This window comes from Acipenser ruthenus, chromosome 44 (genome assembly GCF_902713425.1).
Source record: "Acipenser ruthenus chromosome 44, fAciRut3.2 maternal haplotype, whole genome shotgun sequence".
Taxonomy (NCBI): Eukaryota; Metazoa; Chordata; class Actinopteri; order Acipenseriformes; family Acipenseridae; genus Acipenser; species Acipenser ruthenus.
This window is the reverse complement of record NC_081232.1, coordinates 4,077,674-4,090,643: the sequence shown is the minus strand read 5'-3', so window position 1 is coordinate 4,090,643 and position 12,970 is coordinate 4,077,674. Positions and strand designations below refer to the sequence as shown.

Sequence of the window (12,970 nt, the reverse complement as noted above, 5' to 3'; positions counted from 1 at the left end):
TTCATGACTTTTATGTTTAGTGAGCTGGGGGTGATTCCTCCAAAATTTCCTTTTGTCCTCCACACATTTCAATTGTAAAATGTAATGCCTGCAGCACTTGATATTCCCAGGTGGTCTCCCATCCAAGTACTAACCAAGCCCAACATTGCTTAGCTTCTGAGATCAGACGAGATCAGGCTTATTCAAGGTGGTGTGGCCGCAGGCGATTGCATTTCTGCTTTCATGACTTTTATGTTTAGTGAGCTGGGGGTGATTCCTCCAAAATTTCCTTTTGTCCTCCACACATTTCAATTGTAAAATGTAATGCCTGCAGCACTTGATATTCCCAGGTGGTCTCCCATCCAAGTACTAACCAAGCCCAACATTGCTTAGCTTCTGAGATCAGACGAGATCAGGCTTATTCAAGGTGGTGTGGCCGCAGGCGATTGCATTTCTGCTTTCATGACTTTTATGTTTAGTGAGCTGGGGGTGATTCCTCCAAAATTTCCTTTTGTCCTCCACACATTTCAATTGTAAAATGTAATGCCTGCAGCACTTGATATTCCCAGGTGGTCTCCCATCCAAGTACTAACCAAGCCCAACATTGCTTAGCTTCTGAGATCAGACGAGATCAGGCTTATTCAAGGTGGTGTGGCCGCAGGCGATTGCATTTCTGCTTTCATGACTTTTATGTTTAGTGAGCTGGGGGTGATTCCTCCAAAATTTCCTTTTGTCCTCCACACATTTCAATTGTAAAATGTAATGCCTGCAGCACTTGATATTCCCAGGTGGTCTCCCATCCAAGTACTAACCAAGCCCAACATTGCTTAGCTTCTGAGATCAGACGAGATCAGGCTTATTCAAGGTGGTGTGGCCGCAGGCGATTGCATTTCTGCTTTCATGACTTTTATGTTTAGTGAGCTGGGGGTGATTCCTCCAAAATTTCCTTTTGTCCTCCACACATTTCAATTGTAAAATGTAATGCCTGCAGCACTTGATATTCCCAGGTGGTCTCCCATCCAAGTACTAACCAAGCCCAACATTGCTTAGCTTCTGAGATCAGACGAGATCAGGCTTATTCAAGGTGGTGTGGCCGCAGGCGATTGCATTTCTGCTTTCATGACTTTTATGTTTAGTGAGCTGGGGGTGATTCCTCCAAAATTTCCTTTTGTCCTCCACACATTTCAATTGTAAAATGTAATGCCTGCAGCACTTGATATTCCCAGGTGGTCTCCCATCCAAGTACTAACCAAGCCCAACATTGCTTAGCTTCTGAGATCAGACGAGATCAGGCTTATTCAAGGTGGTGTGGCCGCAGGCGATTGCATTTCTGCTTTCATGACTTTTATGTTTAGTGAGCTGGGGGTGATTCCTCCAAAATTTCCTTTTGTCCTCCACACATTTCAATTGTAAAATGTAATGCCTGCAGCACTTGATATTCCCAGGTGGTCTCCCATCCAAGTACTAACCAAGCCCAACATTGCTTAGCTTCTGAGATCAGACGAGATCAGGCTTATTCAAGGTGGTGTGGCCGCAGGCGATTGCATTTCTGCTTTCATGACTTTTATGTTTAGTGAGCTGGGGGTGATTCCTCCAAAATTTCCTTTTGTCCTCCACACATTTCAATTGTAAAATGTAATGCCTGCAGCACTTGATATTCCCAGGTGGTCTCCCATCCAAGTACTAACCAAGCCCAACATTGCTTAGCTTCTGAGATCAGACGAGATCAGGCTTATTCAAGGTGGTGTGGCCGCAGGCGATTGCATTTCTGCTTTCATGACTTTTATGTTTAGTGAGCTGGGGGTGATTCCTCCAAAATTTCCTTTTGTCCTCCACACATTTCAATTGTAAAATGTAATGCCTGCAGCACTTGATATTCCCAGGTGGTCTCCCATCCAAGTACTAACCAAGCCCAACATTGCTTAGCTTCTGAGATCAGACGAGATCAGGCTTATTCAAGGTGGTGTGGCCGCAGGCGATTGCATTTCTGCTTTCATGACTTTTATGTTTAGTGAGCTGGGGGTGATTCCTCCAAAATTTCCTTTTGTCCTCCACACATTTCAATTGTAAAATGTAATGCCTGCAGCACTTGATATTCCCAGGTGGTCTCCCATCCAAGTACTAACCAAGCCCAACATTGCTTAGCTTCTGAGATCAGACGAGATCAGGCTTATTCAAGGTGGTGTGGCCGCAGGCGATTGCATTTCTGCTTTCATGACTTTTATGTTTAGTGAGCTGGGGGTGATTCCTCCAAAATTTCCTTTTGTCCTCCACACATTTCAATTGTAAAATGTAATGCCTGCAGCACTTGATATTCCCAGGTGGTCTCCCATCCAAGTACTAACCAAGCCCAACATTGCTTAGCTTCTGAGATCAGACGAGATCAGGCTTAGTCAAGGTGGTGTGGCCGCAGGCGATTGCATTTCTGCTTTCATGACTTTTATGTTTAGTGAGCTGGGGGTGATTCCTCCAAAATTTCCTTTTGTCCTCCACACATTTCAATTGTAAAATGTAATGCCTGCAGCACTTGATATTCCCAGGTGGTCTCCCATCCAAGTACTAACCAAGCCCAACATTGCTTAGCTTCTGAGATCAGACGAGATCAGGCTTATTCAAGGTGGTGTGGCCGCAGGCGAATGCATTTCTGCTTTCATGACTTTTATGTTTAGTGAGCTGGGGGTGATTCCTCCAAAATTTCCTTTTGTCCTCCACACATTTCAATTGTAAAATGTAATGCCTGCAGCACTTGATATTCCCAGGTGGTCTCCCATCCAAGTACTAACCAAGCCCAACATTGCTTAGCTTCTGAGATCAGACGAGATCAGGCTTATTCAAGGTGGTGTGGCCGCAGGCGAATGCATTTCTGCTTTCATGACTTTTATGTTTAGTGAGCTGGGGGTGATTCCTCCAAAATTTCCTTTTGTCCTCCACACATTTCAATTGTAAAATGTAATGCCTGCAGCACTTGATATTCCCAGGTGGTCTCCCATCCAAGTACTAACCAAGCCCAACATTGCTTAGCTTCTGAGATCAGACGAGATCAGGCTTATTCAAGGTGGTGTGGCCGCAGGCGATTGCATTTCTGCTTTCATGACTTTTATGTTTAGTGAGCTGGGGGTGATTCCTCCCAAATTTCCTTTTGTCCTCCACACATTTCAATTGTAAAATGTAATGCCTGCAGCACTTGATATTCCCAGGTGGTCTCCCATCCAAGTACTAACCAAGCCCAACATTGCTTAGCTTCTGAGATCAGACGAGATCAGGCTTATTCAAGGTGGTGTGGCCGCAGGCGATTGCATTTCTGCTTTCATGACTTTTATGTTTAGTGAGCTGGGGGTGATTCCTCCCAAATTTCCTTTTGTCCTCCACACATTTCAATTGTAAAATGTAATGCCTGCAGCACTTGATATTCCCAGGTGGTCTCCCATCCAAGTACTAACCAAGCCCAACATTGCTTAGCTTCTGAGATCAGACGAGATCAGGCTTATTCAAGGTGGTGTGGCCGCAGGCGATTGCATTTCTGCTTTCATGACTTTTATGTTTAGTGAGCTGGGGGTGATTCCTCCCAAATTTCCTTTTGTCCTCCACACATTTCAATTGTAAAATGTAATGCCTGCAGCACTTGATATTCCCAGGTGGTCTCCCATCCAAGTACTAACCAAGCCCAACATTGCTTAGCTTCTGAGATCAGACGAGATCAGGCTTATTCAAGGTGGTGTGGCCGCAGGCGATTGCATTTCTGCTTTCATGACTTTTATGTTTAGTGAGCTGGGGGTGATTCCTCCCAAATTTCCTTTTGTCCTCCACACATTTCAATTGTAAAATGTAATGCCTGCAGCACTTGATATTCCCAGGTGGTCTCCCATCCAAGTACTAACCAAGCCCAACATTGCTTAGCTTCTGAGATCAGACGAGATCAGGCTTATTCAAGGTGGTGTGGCCGCAGGCGATTGCATTTCTGCTTTCATGACTTTTATGTTTAGTGAGCTGGGGGTGATTCCTCCAAAATTTCCTTTTGTCCTCCACACATTTCAATTGTAAAATGTAATGCCTGCAGCACTTGATATTCCCAGGTGGTCTCCCATCCAAGTACTAACCAAGCCCAACATTGCTTAGCTTCTGAGATCAGACGAGATCAGGCTTATTCAAGGTGGTGTGGCCGCAGGCGATTGCATTTCTGCTTTCATGACTTTTATGTTTAGTGAGCTGGGGGTGATTCCTCCAAAATTTCCTTTTGTCCTCCACACATTTCAATTGTAAAATGTAATGCCTGCAGCACTTGATATTCCCAGGTGGTCTCCCATCCAAGTACTAACCAAGCCCAACATTGCTTAGCTTCTGAGATCAGACGAGATCAGGCTTATTCAAGGTGGTGTGGCCGCAGGCGATTGCATTTCTGCTTTCATGACTTTTATGTTTAGTGAGCTGGGGGTGATTCCTCCAAAATTTCCTTTTGTCCTCCACACATTTCAATTGTAAAATGTAATGCCTGCAGCACTTGATATTCCCAGGTGGTCTCCCATCCAAGTACTAACCAAGCCCAACATTGCTTAGCTTCTGAGATCAGACGAGATCAGGCTTATTCAAGGTGGTGTGGCCGCAGGCGATTGCATTTCTGCTTTCATGACTTTTATGTTTAGTGAGCTGGGGGTGATTCCTCCAAAATTTCCTTTTGTCCTCCACACATTTCAATTGTAAAATGTAATGCCTGCAGCACTTGATATTCCCAGGTGGTCTCCCATCCAAGTACTAACCAAGCCCAACATTGCTTAGCTTCTGAGATCAGACGAGATCAGGCTTATTCAAGGTGGTGTGGCCGCAGGCGATTGCATTTCTGCTTTCATGACTTTTATGTTTAGTGAGCTGGGGGTGATTCCTCCAAAATTTCCTTTTGTCCTCCACACATTTCAATTGTAAAATGTAATGCCTGCAGCACTTGATATTCCCAGGTGGTCTCCCATCCAAGTACTAACCAAGCCCAAAATTGCTTAGCTTCTGAGATCAGACGAGATCAGGCTTATTCAAGGTGGTGTGGCCGCAGGCGATTGCATTTCTGCTTTCATGACTTTTATGTTTAGTGAGCTGGGGGTGATTCCTCCAAAATTTCCTTTTGTCCTCCACACATTTCAATTGTAAAATGTAATGCCTGCAGCACTTGATATTCCCAGGTGGTCTCCCATCCAAGTACTAACCAAGCCCAACATTGCTTAGCTTCTGAGATCAGACGAGATCAGGCTTATTCAAGGTGGTGTGGCCGCAGGCGATTGCATTTCTGCTTTCATGACTTTTATGTTTAGTGAGCTGGGGGTGATTCCTCCAAAATTTCCTTTTGTCCTCCACACATTTCAATTGTAAAATGTAATGCCTGCAGCACTTGATATTCCCAGGTGGTCTCCCATCCAAGTACTAACCAAGCCCAACATTGCTTAGCTTCTGAGATCAGACGAGATCAGGCTTATTCAAGGTGGTGTGGCCGCAGGCGATTGCATTTCTGCTTTCATGACTTTTATGTTTAGTGAGCTGGGGGTGATTCCTCCAAAATTTCCTTTTGTCCTCCACACATTTCAATTGTAAAATGTAATGCCTGCAGCACTTGATATTCCCAGGTGGTCTCCCATCCAAGTACTAACCAAGCCCAACATTGCTTAGCTTCTGAGATCAGACGAGATCAGGCTTATTCAAGGTGGTGTGGCCGCAGGCGATTGCATTTCTGCTTTCATGACTTTTATGTTTAGTGAGCTGGGGGTGATTCCTCCAAAATTTCCTTTTGTCCTCCACACATTTCAATTGTAAAATGTAATGCCTGCAGCACTTGATATTCCCAGGTGGTCTCCCATCCAAGTACTAACCAAGCCCAACATTGCTTAGCTTCTGAGATCAGACGAGATCAGGCTTATTCAAGGTGGTGTGGCCGCAGGCGATTGCATTTCTGCTTTCATGACTTTTATGTTTAGTGAGCTGGGGGTGATTCCTCCAAAATTTCCTTTTGTCCTCCACACATTTCAATTGTAAAATGTAATGCCTGCAGCACTTGATATTCCCAGGTGGTCTCCCATCCAAGTACTAACCAAGCCCAACATTGCTTAGCTTCTGAGATCAGACGAGATCAGGCTTATTCAAGGTGGTGTGGCCGCAGGCGATTGCATTTCTGCTTTCATGACTTTTATGTTTAGTGAGCTGGGGGTGATTCCTCCAAAATTTCCTTTTGTCCTCCACACATTTCAATTGTAAAATGTAATGCCTGCAGCACTTGATATTCCCAGGTGGTCTCCCATCCAAGTACTAACCAAGCCCAACATTGCTTAGCTTCTGAGATCAGACGAGATCAGGCTTATTCAAGGTGGTGTGGCCGCAGGCGATTGCATTTCTGCTTTCATGACTTTTATGTTTAGTGAGCTGGGGGTGATTCCTCCAAAATTTCCTTTTGTCCTCCACACATTTCAATTGTAAAATGTAATGCCTGCAGCACTTGATATTCCCAGGTGGTCTCCCATCCAAGTACTAACCAAGCCCAACATTGCTTAGCTTCTGAGATCAGACGAGATCAGGCTTATTCAAGGTGGTGTGGCCGCAGGCGATTGCATTTCTGCTTTCATGACTTTTATGTTTAGTGAGCTGGGGGTGATTCCTCCAAAATTTCCTTTTGTCCTCCACACATTTCAATTGTAAAATGTAATGCCTGCAGCACTTGAAATTCCCAGGTGGTCTCCCATCCAAGTACTAACCAAGCCCAACATTGCTTAGCTTCTGAGATCAGACGAGATCAGGCTTATTCAAGGTGGTGTGGCCGCAGGCGATTGCATTTCTGCTTTCATGACTTTTATGTTTAGTGAGCTGGGGGTGATTCCTCCAAAATTTCCTTTTGTCCTCCACACATTTCAATTGTAAAATGTAATGCCTGCAGCACTTGATATTCCCAGGTGGTCTCCCATCCAAGTACTAACCAAGCCCAACATTGCTTAGCTTCTGAGATCAGACGAGATCAGGCTTATTCAAGGTGGTGTGGCCGCAGGCGATTGCATTTCTGCTTTCATGACTTTTATGTTTAGTGAGCTGGGGGTGATTCCTCCAAAATTTCCTTTTGTCCTCCACACATTTCAATTGTAAATTGTAATGCCTGCAGCACTTGATATTCCCAGGTGGTCTCCCATCCAAGTACTAACCAAGCCCAACATTGCTTAGCTTCTGAGATCAGACGAGATCAGGCTTATTCAAGGTGGTGTGGCCGCAGGCGATTGCATTTCTGCTTTCATGACTTTTATGTTTAGTGAGCTGGGGGTGATTCCTCCAAAATTTCCTTTTGTCCTCCACACATTTCAATTGTAAAATGTAATGCCTGCAGCACTTGATATTCCCAGGTGGTCTCCCATCCAAGTACTAACCAAGCCCAACATTGCTTAGCTTCTGAGATCAGACGAGATCAGGCTTATTCAAGGTGGTGTGGCCGCAGGCGATTGCATTTCTGCTTTCATGACTTTTATGTTTAGTGAGCTGGGGGTGATTCCTCCAAAATTTCCTTTTGTCCTCCACACATTTCAATTGTAAAATGTAATGCCTGCAGCACTTGATATTCCCAGGTGGTCTCCCATCCAAGTACTAACCAAGCCCAACATTGCTTAGCTTCTGAGATCAGACGAGATCAGGCTTATTCAAGGTGGTGTGGCCGCAGGCGATTGCATTTCTGCTTTCATGACTTTTATGTTTAGTGAGCTGGGGGTGATTCCTCCAAAATTTCCTTTTGTCCTCCACACATTTCAATTGTAAAATGTAATGCCTGCAGCACTTGATATTCCCAGGTGGTCTCCCATCCAAGTACTAACCAAGCCCAACATTGCTTAGCTTCTGAGATCAGACGAGATCAGGCTTATTCAAGGTGGTGTGGCCGCAGGCGATTGCATTTCTGCTTTCATGACTTTTATGTTTAGTGAGCTGGGGGTGATTCCTCCAAAATTTCCTTTTGTCCTCCACACATTTCAATTGTAAAATGTAATGCCTGCAGCACTTGATATTCCCAGGTGGTCTCCCATCCAAGTACTAACCAAGCCCAACATTGCTTAGCTTCTGAGATCAGACGAGATCAGGCTTATTCAAGGTGGTGTGGCCGCAGGCGATTGCATTTCTGCTTTCATGACTTTTATGTTTAGTGAGCTGGGGGTGATTCCTCCAAAATTTCCTTTTGTCCTCCACACATTTCAATTGTAAAATGTAATGCCTGCAGCACTTGATATTCCCAGGTGGTCTCCCATCCAAGTACTAACCAAGCCCAACATTGCTTAGCTTCTGAGATCAGACGAGATCAGGCTTATTCAAGGTGGTGTGGCCGCAGGCGATTGCATTTCTGCTTTCATGACTTTTATGTTTAGTGAGCTGGGGGTGATTCCTCCAAAATTTCCTTTTGTCCTCCACACATTTCAATTGTAAAATGTAATGCCTGCAGCACTTGATATTCCCAGGTGGTCTCCCATCCAAGTACTAACCAAGCCCAACATTGCTTAGCTTCTGAGATCAGACGAGATCAGGCTTATTCAAGGTGGTGTGGCCGCAGGCGATTGCATTTCTGCTTTCATGACTTTTATGTTTAGTGAGCTGGGGGTGATTCCTCCAAAATTTCCTTTTGTCCTCCACACATTTCAATTGTAAAATGTAATGCCTGCAGCACTTGATATTCCCAGGTGGTCTCCCATCCAAGTACTAACCAAGCCCAACATTGCTTAGCTTCTGAGATCAGACGAGATCAGGCTTATTCAAGGTGGTGTGGCCGCAGGCGATTGCATTTCTGCTTTCATGACTTTTATGTTTAGTGAGCTGGGGGTGATTCCTCCAAAATTTCCTTTTGTCCTCCACACATTTCAATTGTAAAATGTAATGCCTGCAGCACTTGATATTCCCAGGTGGTCTCCCATCCAAGTACTAACCAAGCCCAACATTGCTTAACTTCTGAGATCAGACGAGATCAGGCTTATTCAAGGTGGTGTGGCCGCAGGCGATTGCATTTCTGCTTTCATGACTTTTATGTTTAGTGAGCTGGGGGTGATTCCTCCAAAATTTCCTTTTGTCCTCCACACATTTCAATTGTAAAATGTAATGCCTGCAGCACTTGATATTCCCAGGTGGTCTCCCATCCAAGTACTAACCAAGCCCAACATTGCTTAGCTTCTGAGATCAGACGAGATCAGGCTTATTCAAGGTGGTGTGGCCGCAGGCGATTGCATTTCTGCTTTCATGACTTTTATGTTTAGTGAGCTGGGGGTGATTCCTCCAAAATTTCCTTTTGTCCTCCACACATTTCAATTGTAAAATGTAATGCCTGCAGCACTTGATATTCCCAGGTGGTCTCCCATCCAAGTACTAACCAAGCCCAACATTGCTTAGCTTCTGAGATCAGACGAGATCAGGCTTATTCAAGGTGGTGTGGCCGCAGGCGATTGCATTTCTGCTTTCATGACTTTTATGTTTAGTGAGCTGGGGGTGATTCCTCCAAAATTTCCTTTTGTCCTCCACACATTTCAATTGTAAAATGTAATGCCTGCAGCACTTGATATTCCCAGGTGGTCTCCCATCCAAGTACTAACCAAGCCCACCATTGCTTAGCTTCTGAGATCAGACGAGATCAGGCTTATTCAAGGTGGTGTGGCCGCAGGCGATTGCATTTCTGCTTTCATGACTTTTATGTTTAGTGAGCTGGGGGTGATTCCTCCAAAATTTCCTTTTGTCCTCCACACATTTCAATTGTAAAATGTAATGCCTGCAGCACTTGATATTCCCAGGTGGTCTCCCATCCAAGTACTAACCAAGCCCAACATTGCTTAGCTTCTGAGATCAGACGAGATCAGGCTTATTCAAGGTGGTGTGGCCGCAGGCGATTGCTTTTCTGCTTTCATGACTTTTATGTTTAGTGAGCTGGGGGTGATTCCTCCAAAATTTCCTTTTGTCCTCCACACATTTCAATTGTAAAATGTAATGCCTGCAGCACTTGATATTCCCAGGTGGTCTCCCATCCAAGTACTAACCAAGCCCAACATTGCTTAGCTTCTGAGATCAGACGAGATCAGGCTTATTCAAGGTGGTGTGGCCGCAGGCGATTGCATTTCTGCTTTCATGACTTTTATGTTTAGTGAGCTGGGGGTGATTCCTCCAAAATTTCCTTTTGTCCTCCACACATTTCAATTGTAAAATGTAATGCCTGCAGCACTTGATATTCCCAGGTGGTCTCCCATCCAAGTACTAACCAAGCCCAACATTGCTTAGCTTCTGAGATCAGACGAGATCAGGCTTATTCAAGGTGGTGTGGCCGCAGGCGATTGCATTTCTGCTTTCATGACTTTTATGTTTAGTGAGCTGGGGGTGATTCCTCCAAAATTTCCTTTTGTCCTCCACACATTTCAATTGTAAAATGTAATGCCTGCAGCACTTGATATTCCCAGGTGGTCTCCCATCCAAGTACTAACCAAGCCCAACATTGCTTAGCTTCTGAGATCAGACGAGATCAGGCTTATTCAAGGTGGTGTGGCCGCAGGCGATTGCATTTCTGCTTTCATGACTTTTATGTTTAGTGAGCTGGGGGTGATTCCTCCAAAATTTCCTTTTGTCCTCCACACATTTCAATTGTAAAATGTAATGCCTGCAGCACTTGATATTCCCAGGTGGTCTCCCATCCAAGTACTAACCAAGCCCAACATTGCTTAGCTTCTGAGATCAGACGAGATCAGGCTTATTCAAGGTGGTGTGGCCGCAGGCGATTGCATTTCTGCTTTCATGACTTTTATGTTTAGTGAGCTGGGGGTGATTCCTCCAAAATTTCCTTTTGTCCTCCACACATTTCAATTGTAAAATGTAATGCCTGCAGCACTTGATATTCCCAGGTGGTCTCCCATCCAAGTACTAACCAAGCCCAACATTGCTTAGCTTCTGAGATCAGACGAGATCAGGCTTATTCAAGGTGGTGTGGCCGCAGGCGATTGCATTTCTGCTTTCATGACTTTTATGTTTAGTGAGCTGGGGGTGATTCCTCCAAAATTTCCTTTTGTCCTCCACACATTTCAATTGTAAAATGTAATGCCTGCAGCACTTGATATCCCCAGGTGGTCTCCCATCCAAGTACTAACCAAGCCCAACATTGCTTAGCTTCTGAGATCAGACGAGATCAGGCTTATTCAAGGTGGTGTGGCCGCAGGCGATTGCATTTCTGCTTTCATGACTTTTATGTTTAGTGAGCTGGGGGTGATTCCTCCAAAATTTCCTTTTGTCCTCCACACATTTCAATTGTAAAATGTAATGCCTGCAGCACTTGATATTCCCAGGTGGTCTCCCATCCAAGTACTAACCAAGCCCAACATTGCTTAGCTTCTGAGATCAGACGAGATCAGGCTTATTCAAGGTGGTGTGGCCGCAGGCGATTGCATTTCTGCTTTCATGACTTTTATGTTTAGTGAGCTGGGGGTGATTCCTCCAAAATTTCCTTTTGTCCTCCACACATTTCAATTGTAAAATGTAATGCCTGCAGCACTTGATATTCCCAGGTGGTCTCCCATCCAAGTACTAACCAAGCCCAACATTGCTTAGCTTCTGAGATCAGACGAGATCAGGCTTATTCAAGGTGGTGTGGCCGCAGGCGATTGCATTTCTGCTTTCATGACTTTTATGTTTAGTGAGCTGGGGGTGATTCCTCCAAAATTTCCTTTTGTCCTCCACACATTTCAATTGTAAAATGTAATGCCTGCAGCACTTGATATTCCCAGGTGGTCTCCCATCCAAGTACTAACCAAGCCCAACATTGCTTAGCTTCTGAGATCAGACGAGATCAGGCTTATTCAAGGTGGTGTGGCCGCAGGCGATTGCATTTCTGCTTTCATGACTTTTATGTTTAGTGAGCTGGGGGTGATTCCTCCAAAATTTCCTTTTGTCCTCCACACATTTCAATTGTAAAATGTAATGCCTGCAGCACTTGATATTCCCAGGTGGTCTCCCATCCAAGTACTAACCAAGCCCAACATTGCTTAGCTTCTGAGATCAGACGAGATCAGGCTTATTCAAGGTGGTGTGGCCGCAGGCGATTGCATTTCTGCTTTCATGACTTTTATGTTTAGTGAGCTGGGGGTGATTCCTCCAAAATTTCCTTTTGTCCTCCACACATTTCAATTGTAAAATGTAATGCCTGCAGCACTTGATATTCCCAGGTGGTCTCCCATCCAAGTACTAACCAAGCCCAACATTGCTTAGCTTCTGAGATCAGACGAGATCAGGCTTATTCAAGGTGGTGTGGCCGCAGGCGATTGCATTTCTGCTTTCATGACTTTTATGTTTAGTGAGCTGGGGGTGATTCCTCCAAAATTTCCTTTTGTCCTCCACACATTTCAATTGTAAAATGTAATGCCTGCAGCACTTGATATTCCCAGGTGGTCTCCCATCCAAGTACTAACCAAGCCCAACATTGCTTAGCTTCTGAGATCAGACGAGATCAGGCTTATTCAAGGTGGTGTGGCCGCAGGCGATTGCATTTCTGCTTTCATGACTTTTATGTTTAGTGAGCTGGGGGTGATTCCTCCAAAATTTCCTTTTGTCCTCCACACATTTCAATTGTAAAATGTAATGCCTGCAGCACTTGATATTCCCAGGTGGTCTCCCATCCAAGTACTAACCAAGCCCAACATTGCTTAGCTTCTGAGATCAGACGAGATCAGGCTTATTCAAGGTGGTGTGGCCGCAGGCGATTGCATTTCTGCTTTCATGACTTTTATGTTTAGTGAGCTGGGGGTGATTCCTCCAAAATTTCCTTTTGTCCTCCACACATTTCAATTGTAAAATGTAATGCCTGCAGCACTTGATATTCCCAGGTGGTCTCCCATCCAAGTACTAACCAAGCCCAACATTGCTTAGCTTCTGAGATCAGACGAGATCAGGCTTATTCAAGGTGGTGTGGCCGCAGGCGATTGCATTTCTGCTTTCATGACTTTTATGTTTAGTGAGCTGGGGGTGATTCCTCCAAAATTTC

General features: G+C 44.8%; 59 non-coding genes across 59 annotated transcripts; all 59 read right to left on the bottom strand.

Annotated features, from left to right (window-relative positions):
• Positions 1-85: 85 nt before the first annotated feature.
• On the bottom strand, positions 86-204 carry LOC131717107 (5S ribosomal RNA). The gene has a single exon (XR_009315992.1). It is a non-coding gene; the product is annotated as a 5S ribosomal RNA (ribosomal RNA).
• A 100-nt stretch (positions 205-304) lies between these two features.
• Positions 305-423, bottom strand: LOC131717106 (5S ribosomal RNA). The gene has a single exon (XR_009315991.1). It is a non-coding gene; the product is annotated as a 5S ribosomal RNA (ribosomal RNA).
• A 100-nt stretch (positions 424-523) lies between these two features.
• On the bottom strand, positions 524-642 carry LOC131717105 (5S ribosomal RNA). The gene has a single exon (XR_009315990.1). It is a non-coding gene; the product is annotated as a 5S ribosomal RNA (ribosomal RNA).
• A 100-nt stretch (positions 643-742) lies between these two features.
• On the bottom strand, positions 743-861 carry LOC131717104 (5S ribosomal RNA). The gene has a single exon (XR_009315989.1). It is a non-coding gene; the product is annotated as a 5S ribosomal RNA (ribosomal RNA).
• A 100-nt stretch (positions 862-961) lies between these two features.
• Positions 962-1,080, bottom strand: LOC131717103 (5S ribosomal RNA). The gene has a single exon (XR_009315988.1). It is a non-coding gene; the product is annotated as a 5S ribosomal RNA (ribosomal RNA).
• Positions 1,081-1,180: 100 nt separating this feature from the next.
• On the bottom strand, positions 1,181-1,299 carry LOC131717102 (5S ribosomal RNA). The gene has a single exon (XR_009315987.1). It is a non-coding gene; the product is annotated as a 5S ribosomal RNA (ribosomal RNA).
• A 100-nt stretch (positions 1,300-1,399) lies between these two features.
• Positions 1,400-1,518, bottom strand: LOC131717101 (5S ribosomal RNA). The gene has a single exon (XR_009315986.1). It is a non-coding gene; the product is annotated as a 5S ribosomal RNA (ribosomal RNA).
• Positions 1,519-1,618: 100 nt separating this feature from the next.
• Positions 1,619-1,737, bottom strand: LOC131717099 (5S ribosomal RNA). Its single transcript, XR_009315984.1, has one exon. It is a non-coding gene; the product is annotated as a 5S ribosomal RNA (ribosomal RNA).
• Positions 1,738-1,837: 100 nt separating this feature from the next.
• Positions 1,838-1,956, bottom strand: LOC131717098 (5S ribosomal RNA). The gene has a single exon (XR_009315983.1). It is a non-coding gene; the product is annotated as a 5S ribosomal RNA (ribosomal RNA).
• Positions 1,957-2,056: 100 nt separating this feature from the next.
• On the bottom strand, positions 2,057-2,175 carry LOC131717097 (5S ribosomal RNA). Its single transcript, XR_009315982.1, has one exon. It is a non-coding gene; the product is annotated as a 5S ribosomal RNA (ribosomal RNA).
• A 100-nt stretch (positions 2,176-2,275) lies between these two features.
• LOC131710378 (5S ribosomal RNA) lies at positions 2,276-2,394 on the bottom strand. Its single transcript, XR_009312250.1, has one exon. It is a non-coding gene; the product is annotated as a 5S ribosomal RNA (ribosomal RNA).
• A 100-nt stretch (positions 2,395-2,494) lies between these two features.
• On the bottom strand, positions 2,495-2,613 carry LOC131717096 (5S ribosomal RNA). The gene has a single exon (XR_009315981.1). It is a non-coding gene; the product is annotated as a 5S ribosomal RNA (ribosomal RNA).
• Positions 2,614-2,713: 100 nt separating this feature from the next.
• Positions 2,714-2,832, bottom strand: LOC131717095 (5S ribosomal RNA). Its single transcript, XR_009315980.1, has one exon. It is a non-coding gene; the product is annotated as a 5S ribosomal RNA (ribosomal RNA).
• A 100-nt stretch (positions 2,833-2,932) lies between these two features.
• LOC131717094 (5S ribosomal RNA) lies at positions 2,933-3,051 on the bottom strand. The gene has a single exon (XR_009315979.1). It is a non-coding gene; the product is annotated as a 5S ribosomal RNA (ribosomal RNA).
• A 100-nt stretch (positions 3,052-3,151) lies between these two features.
• LOC131717093 (5S ribosomal RNA) lies at positions 3,152-3,270 on the bottom strand. The gene has a single exon (XR_009315978.1). It is a non-coding gene; the product is annotated as a 5S ribosomal RNA (ribosomal RNA).
• A 100-nt stretch (positions 3,271-3,370) lies between these two features.
• On the bottom strand, positions 3,371-3,489 carry LOC131717092 (5S ribosomal RNA). Its single transcript, XR_009315977.1, has one exon. It is a non-coding gene; the product is annotated as a 5S ribosomal RNA (ribosomal RNA).
• Positions 3,490-3,589: 100 nt separating this feature from the next.
• On the bottom strand, positions 3,590-3,708 carry LOC131717091 (5S ribosomal RNA). The gene has a single exon (XR_009315976.1). It is a non-coding gene; the product is annotated as a 5S ribosomal RNA (ribosomal RNA).
• Positions 3,709-3,808: 100 nt separating this feature from the next.
• On the bottom strand, positions 3,809-3,927 carry LOC131717090 (5S ribosomal RNA). The gene has a single exon (XR_009315975.1). It is a non-coding gene; the product is annotated as a 5S ribosomal RNA (ribosomal RNA).
• A 100-nt stretch (positions 3,928-4,027) lies between these two features.
• Positions 4,028-4,146, bottom strand: LOC131717088 (5S ribosomal RNA). Its single transcript, XR_009315973.1, has one exon. It is a non-coding gene; the product is annotated as a 5S ribosomal RNA (ribosomal RNA).
• Positions 4,147-4,246: 100 nt separating this feature from the next.
• On the bottom strand, positions 4,247-4,365 carry LOC131717087 (5S ribosomal RNA). The gene has a single exon (XR_009315972.1). It is a non-coding gene; the product is annotated as a 5S ribosomal RNA (ribosomal RNA).
• Positions 4,366-4,465: 100 nt separating this feature from the next.
• Positions 4,466-4,584, bottom strand: LOC131717086 (5S ribosomal RNA). Its single transcript, XR_009315971.1, has one exon. It is a non-coding gene; the product is annotated as a 5S ribosomal RNA (ribosomal RNA).
• Positions 4,585-4,684: 100 nt separating this feature from the next.
• LOC131717085 (5S ribosomal RNA) lies at positions 4,685-4,803 on the bottom strand. The gene has a single exon (XR_009315970.1). It is a non-coding gene; the product is annotated as a 5S ribosomal RNA (ribosomal RNA).
• A 100-nt stretch (positions 4,804-4,903) lies between these two features.
• LOC131712188 (5S ribosomal RNA) lies at positions 4,904-5,022 on the bottom strand. Its single transcript, XR_009314081.1, has one exon. It is a non-coding gene; the product is annotated as a 5S ribosomal RNA (ribosomal RNA).
• Positions 5,023-5,122: 100 nt separating this feature from the next.
• LOC131717084 (5S ribosomal RNA) lies at positions 5,123-5,241 on the bottom strand. The gene has a single exon (XR_009315969.1). It is a non-coding gene; the product is annotated as a 5S ribosomal RNA (ribosomal RNA).
• A 100-nt stretch (positions 5,242-5,341) lies between these two features.
• LOC131717083 (5S ribosomal RNA) lies at positions 5,342-5,460 on the bottom strand. The gene has a single exon (XR_009315968.1). It is a non-coding gene; the product is annotated as a 5S ribosomal RNA (ribosomal RNA).
• Positions 5,461-5,560: 100 nt separating this feature from the next.
• Positions 5,561-5,679, bottom strand: LOC131717082 (5S ribosomal RNA). The gene has a single exon (XR_009315967.1). It is a non-coding gene; the product is annotated as a 5S ribosomal RNA (ribosomal RNA).
• Positions 5,680-5,779: 100 nt separating this feature from the next.
• On the bottom strand, positions 5,780-5,898 carry LOC131717081 (5S ribosomal RNA). The gene has a single exon (XR_009315966.1). It is a non-coding gene; the product is annotated as a 5S ribosomal RNA (ribosomal RNA).
• Positions 5,899-5,998: 100 nt separating this feature from the next.
• LOC131717080 (5S ribosomal RNA) lies at positions 5,999-6,117 on the bottom strand. The gene has a single exon (XR_009315965.1). It is a non-coding gene; the product is annotated as a 5S ribosomal RNA (ribosomal RNA).
• Positions 6,118-6,217: 100 nt separating this feature from the next.
• On the bottom strand, positions 6,218-6,336 carry LOC131717079 (5S ribosomal RNA). Its single transcript, XR_009315964.1, has one exon. It is a non-coding gene; the product is annotated as a 5S ribosomal RNA (ribosomal RNA).
• Positions 6,337-6,436: 100 nt separating this feature from the next.
• Positions 6,437-6,555, bottom strand: LOC131717077 (5S ribosomal RNA). The gene has a single exon (XR_009315962.1). It is a non-coding gene; the product is annotated as a 5S ribosomal RNA (ribosomal RNA).
• A 100-nt stretch (positions 6,556-6,655) lies between these two features.
• LOC131720643 (5S ribosomal RNA) lies at positions 6,656-6,774 on the bottom strand. Its single transcript, XR_009319540.1, has one exon. It is a non-coding gene; the product is annotated as a 5S ribosomal RNA (ribosomal RNA).
• A 100-nt stretch (positions 6,775-6,874) lies between these two features.
• LOC131717076 (5S ribosomal RNA) lies at positions 6,875-6,993 on the bottom strand. Its single transcript, XR_009315961.1, has one exon. It is a non-coding gene; the product is annotated as a 5S ribosomal RNA (ribosomal RNA).
• Positions 6,994-7,093: 100 nt separating this feature from the next.
• Positions 7,094-7,212, bottom strand: LOC131717075 (5S ribosomal RNA). Its single transcript, XR_009315960.1, has one exon. It is a non-coding gene; the product is annotated as a 5S ribosomal RNA (ribosomal RNA).
• Positions 7,213-7,312: 100 nt separating this feature from the next.
• On the bottom strand, positions 7,313-7,431 carry LOC131717074 (5S ribosomal RNA). The gene has a single exon (XR_009315959.1). It is a non-coding gene; the product is annotated as a 5S ribosomal RNA (ribosomal RNA).
• Positions 7,432-7,531: 100 nt separating this feature from the next.
• LOC131717073 (5S ribosomal RNA) lies at positions 7,532-7,650 on the bottom strand. The gene has a single exon (XR_009315958.1). It is a non-coding gene; the product is annotated as a 5S ribosomal RNA (ribosomal RNA).
• A 100-nt stretch (positions 7,651-7,750) lies between these two features.
• Positions 7,751-7,869, bottom strand: LOC131717072 (5S ribosomal RNA). Its single transcript, XR_009315957.1, has one exon. It is a non-coding gene; the product is annotated as a 5S ribosomal RNA (ribosomal RNA).
• Positions 7,870-7,969: 100 nt separating this feature from the next.
• On the bottom strand, positions 7,970-8,088 carry LOC131717071 (5S ribosomal RNA). Its single transcript, XR_009315956.1, has one exon. It is a non-coding gene; the product is annotated as a 5S ribosomal RNA (ribosomal RNA).
• A 100-nt stretch (positions 8,089-8,188) lies between these two features.
• On the bottom strand, positions 8,189-8,307 carry LOC131717070 (5S ribosomal RNA). The gene has a single exon (XR_009315955.1). It is a non-coding gene; the product is annotated as a 5S ribosomal RNA (ribosomal RNA).
• A 100-nt stretch (positions 8,308-8,407) lies between these two features.
• On the bottom strand, positions 8,408-8,526 carry LOC131717069 (5S ribosomal RNA). Its single transcript, XR_009315954.1, has one exon. It is a non-coding gene; the product is annotated as a 5S ribosomal RNA (ribosomal RNA).
• A 100-nt stretch (positions 8,527-8,626) lies between these two features.
• Positions 8,627-8,745, bottom strand: LOC131717068 (5S ribosomal RNA). Its single transcript, XR_009315953.1, has one exon. It is a non-coding gene; the product is annotated as a 5S ribosomal RNA (ribosomal RNA).
• A 100-nt stretch (positions 8,746-8,845) lies between these two features.
• On the bottom strand, positions 8,846-8,964 carry LOC131717289 (5S ribosomal RNA). Its single transcript, XR_009316174.1, has one exon. It is a non-coding gene; the product is annotated as a 5S ribosomal RNA (ribosomal RNA).
• Positions 8,965-9,064: 100 nt separating this feature from the next.
• Positions 9,065-9,183, bottom strand: LOC131717066 (5S ribosomal RNA). The gene has a single exon (XR_009315951.1). It is a non-coding gene; the product is annotated as a 5S ribosomal RNA (ribosomal RNA).
• Positions 9,184-9,283: 100 nt separating this feature from the next.
• LOC131717065 (5S ribosomal RNA) lies at positions 9,284-9,402 on the bottom strand. Its single transcript, XR_009315950.1, has one exon. It is a non-coding gene; the product is annotated as a 5S ribosomal RNA (ribosomal RNA).
• Positions 9,403-9,502: 100 nt separating this feature from the next.
• LOC131710641 (5S ribosomal RNA) lies at positions 9,503-9,621 on the bottom strand. The gene has a single exon (XR_009312523.1). It is a non-coding gene; the product is annotated as a 5S ribosomal RNA (ribosomal RNA).
• Positions 9,622-9,721: 100 nt separating this feature from the next.
• LOC131717064 (5S ribosomal RNA) lies at positions 9,722-9,840 on the bottom strand. Its single transcript, XR_009315949.1, has one exon. It is a non-coding gene; the product is annotated as a 5S ribosomal RNA (ribosomal RNA).
• Positions 9,841-9,940: 100 nt separating this feature from the next.
• Positions 9,941-10,059, bottom strand: LOC131717063 (5S ribosomal RNA). Its single transcript, XR_009315948.1, has one exon. It is a non-coding gene; the product is annotated as a 5S ribosomal RNA (ribosomal RNA).
• A 100-nt stretch (positions 10,060-10,159) lies between these two features.
• LOC131717062 (5S ribosomal RNA) lies at positions 10,160-10,278 on the bottom strand. The gene has a single exon (XR_009315947.1). It is a non-coding gene; the product is annotated as a 5S ribosomal RNA (ribosomal RNA).
• Positions 10,279-10,378: 100 nt separating this feature from the next.
• LOC131717061 (5S ribosomal RNA) lies at positions 10,379-10,497 on the bottom strand. Its single transcript, XR_009315946.1, has one exon. It is a non-coding gene; the product is annotated as a 5S ribosomal RNA (ribosomal RNA).
• A 100-nt stretch (positions 10,498-10,597) lies between these two features.
• Positions 10,598-10,716, bottom strand: LOC131717060 (5S ribosomal RNA). The gene has a single exon (XR_009315945.1). It is a non-coding gene; the product is annotated as a 5S ribosomal RNA (ribosomal RNA).
• A 100-nt stretch (positions 10,717-10,816) lies between these two features.
• On the bottom strand, positions 10,817-10,935 carry LOC131717059 (5S ribosomal RNA). The gene has a single exon (XR_009315944.1). It is a non-coding gene; the product is annotated as a 5S ribosomal RNA (ribosomal RNA).
• A 100-nt stretch (positions 10,936-11,035) lies between these two features.
• Positions 11,036-11,154, bottom strand: LOC131712175 (5S ribosomal RNA). Its single transcript, XR_009314067.1, has one exon. It is a non-coding gene; the product is annotated as a 5S ribosomal RNA (ribosomal RNA).
• A 100-nt stretch (positions 11,155-11,254) lies between these two features.
• LOC131717058 (5S ribosomal RNA) lies at positions 11,255-11,373 on the bottom strand. The gene has a single exon (XR_009315943.1). It is a non-coding gene; the product is annotated as a 5S ribosomal RNA (ribosomal RNA).
• Positions 11,374-11,473: 100 nt separating this feature from the next.
• On the bottom strand, positions 11,474-11,592 carry LOC131717057 (5S ribosomal RNA). The gene has a single exon (XR_009315942.1). It is a non-coding gene; the product is annotated as a 5S ribosomal RNA (ribosomal RNA).
• Positions 11,593-11,692: 100 nt separating this feature from the next.
• On the bottom strand, positions 11,693-11,811 carry LOC131717055 (5S ribosomal RNA). The gene has a single exon (XR_009315940.1). It is a non-coding gene; the product is annotated as a 5S ribosomal RNA (ribosomal RNA).
• Positions 11,812-11,911: 100 nt separating this feature from the next.
• LOC131717054 (5S ribosomal RNA) lies at positions 11,912-12,030 on the bottom strand. Its single transcript, XR_009315939.1, has one exon. It is a non-coding gene; the product is annotated as a 5S ribosomal RNA (ribosomal RNA).
• A 100-nt stretch (positions 12,031-12,130) lies between these two features.
• LOC131717053 (5S ribosomal RNA) lies at positions 12,131-12,249 on the bottom strand. The gene has a single exon (XR_009315938.1). It is a non-coding gene; the product is annotated as a 5S ribosomal RNA (ribosomal RNA).
• Positions 12,250-12,349: 100 nt separating this feature from the next.
• LOC131717052 (5S ribosomal RNA) lies at positions 12,350-12,468 on the bottom strand. The gene has a single exon (XR_009315937.1). It is a non-coding gene; the product is annotated as a 5S ribosomal RNA (ribosomal RNA).
• A 100-nt stretch (positions 12,469-12,568) lies between these two features.
• On the bottom strand, positions 12,569-12,687 carry LOC131717051 (5S ribosomal RNA). The gene has a single exon (XR_009315936.1). It is a non-coding gene; the product is annotated as a 5S ribosomal RNA (ribosomal RNA).
• A 100-nt stretch (positions 12,688-12,787) lies between these two features.
• Positions 12,788-12,906, bottom strand: LOC131717050 (5S ribosomal RNA). Its single transcript, XR_009315935.1, has one exon. It is a non-coding gene; the product is annotated as a 5S ribosomal RNA (ribosomal RNA).
• Positions 12,907-12,970: the final 64 nt, after the last annotated feature.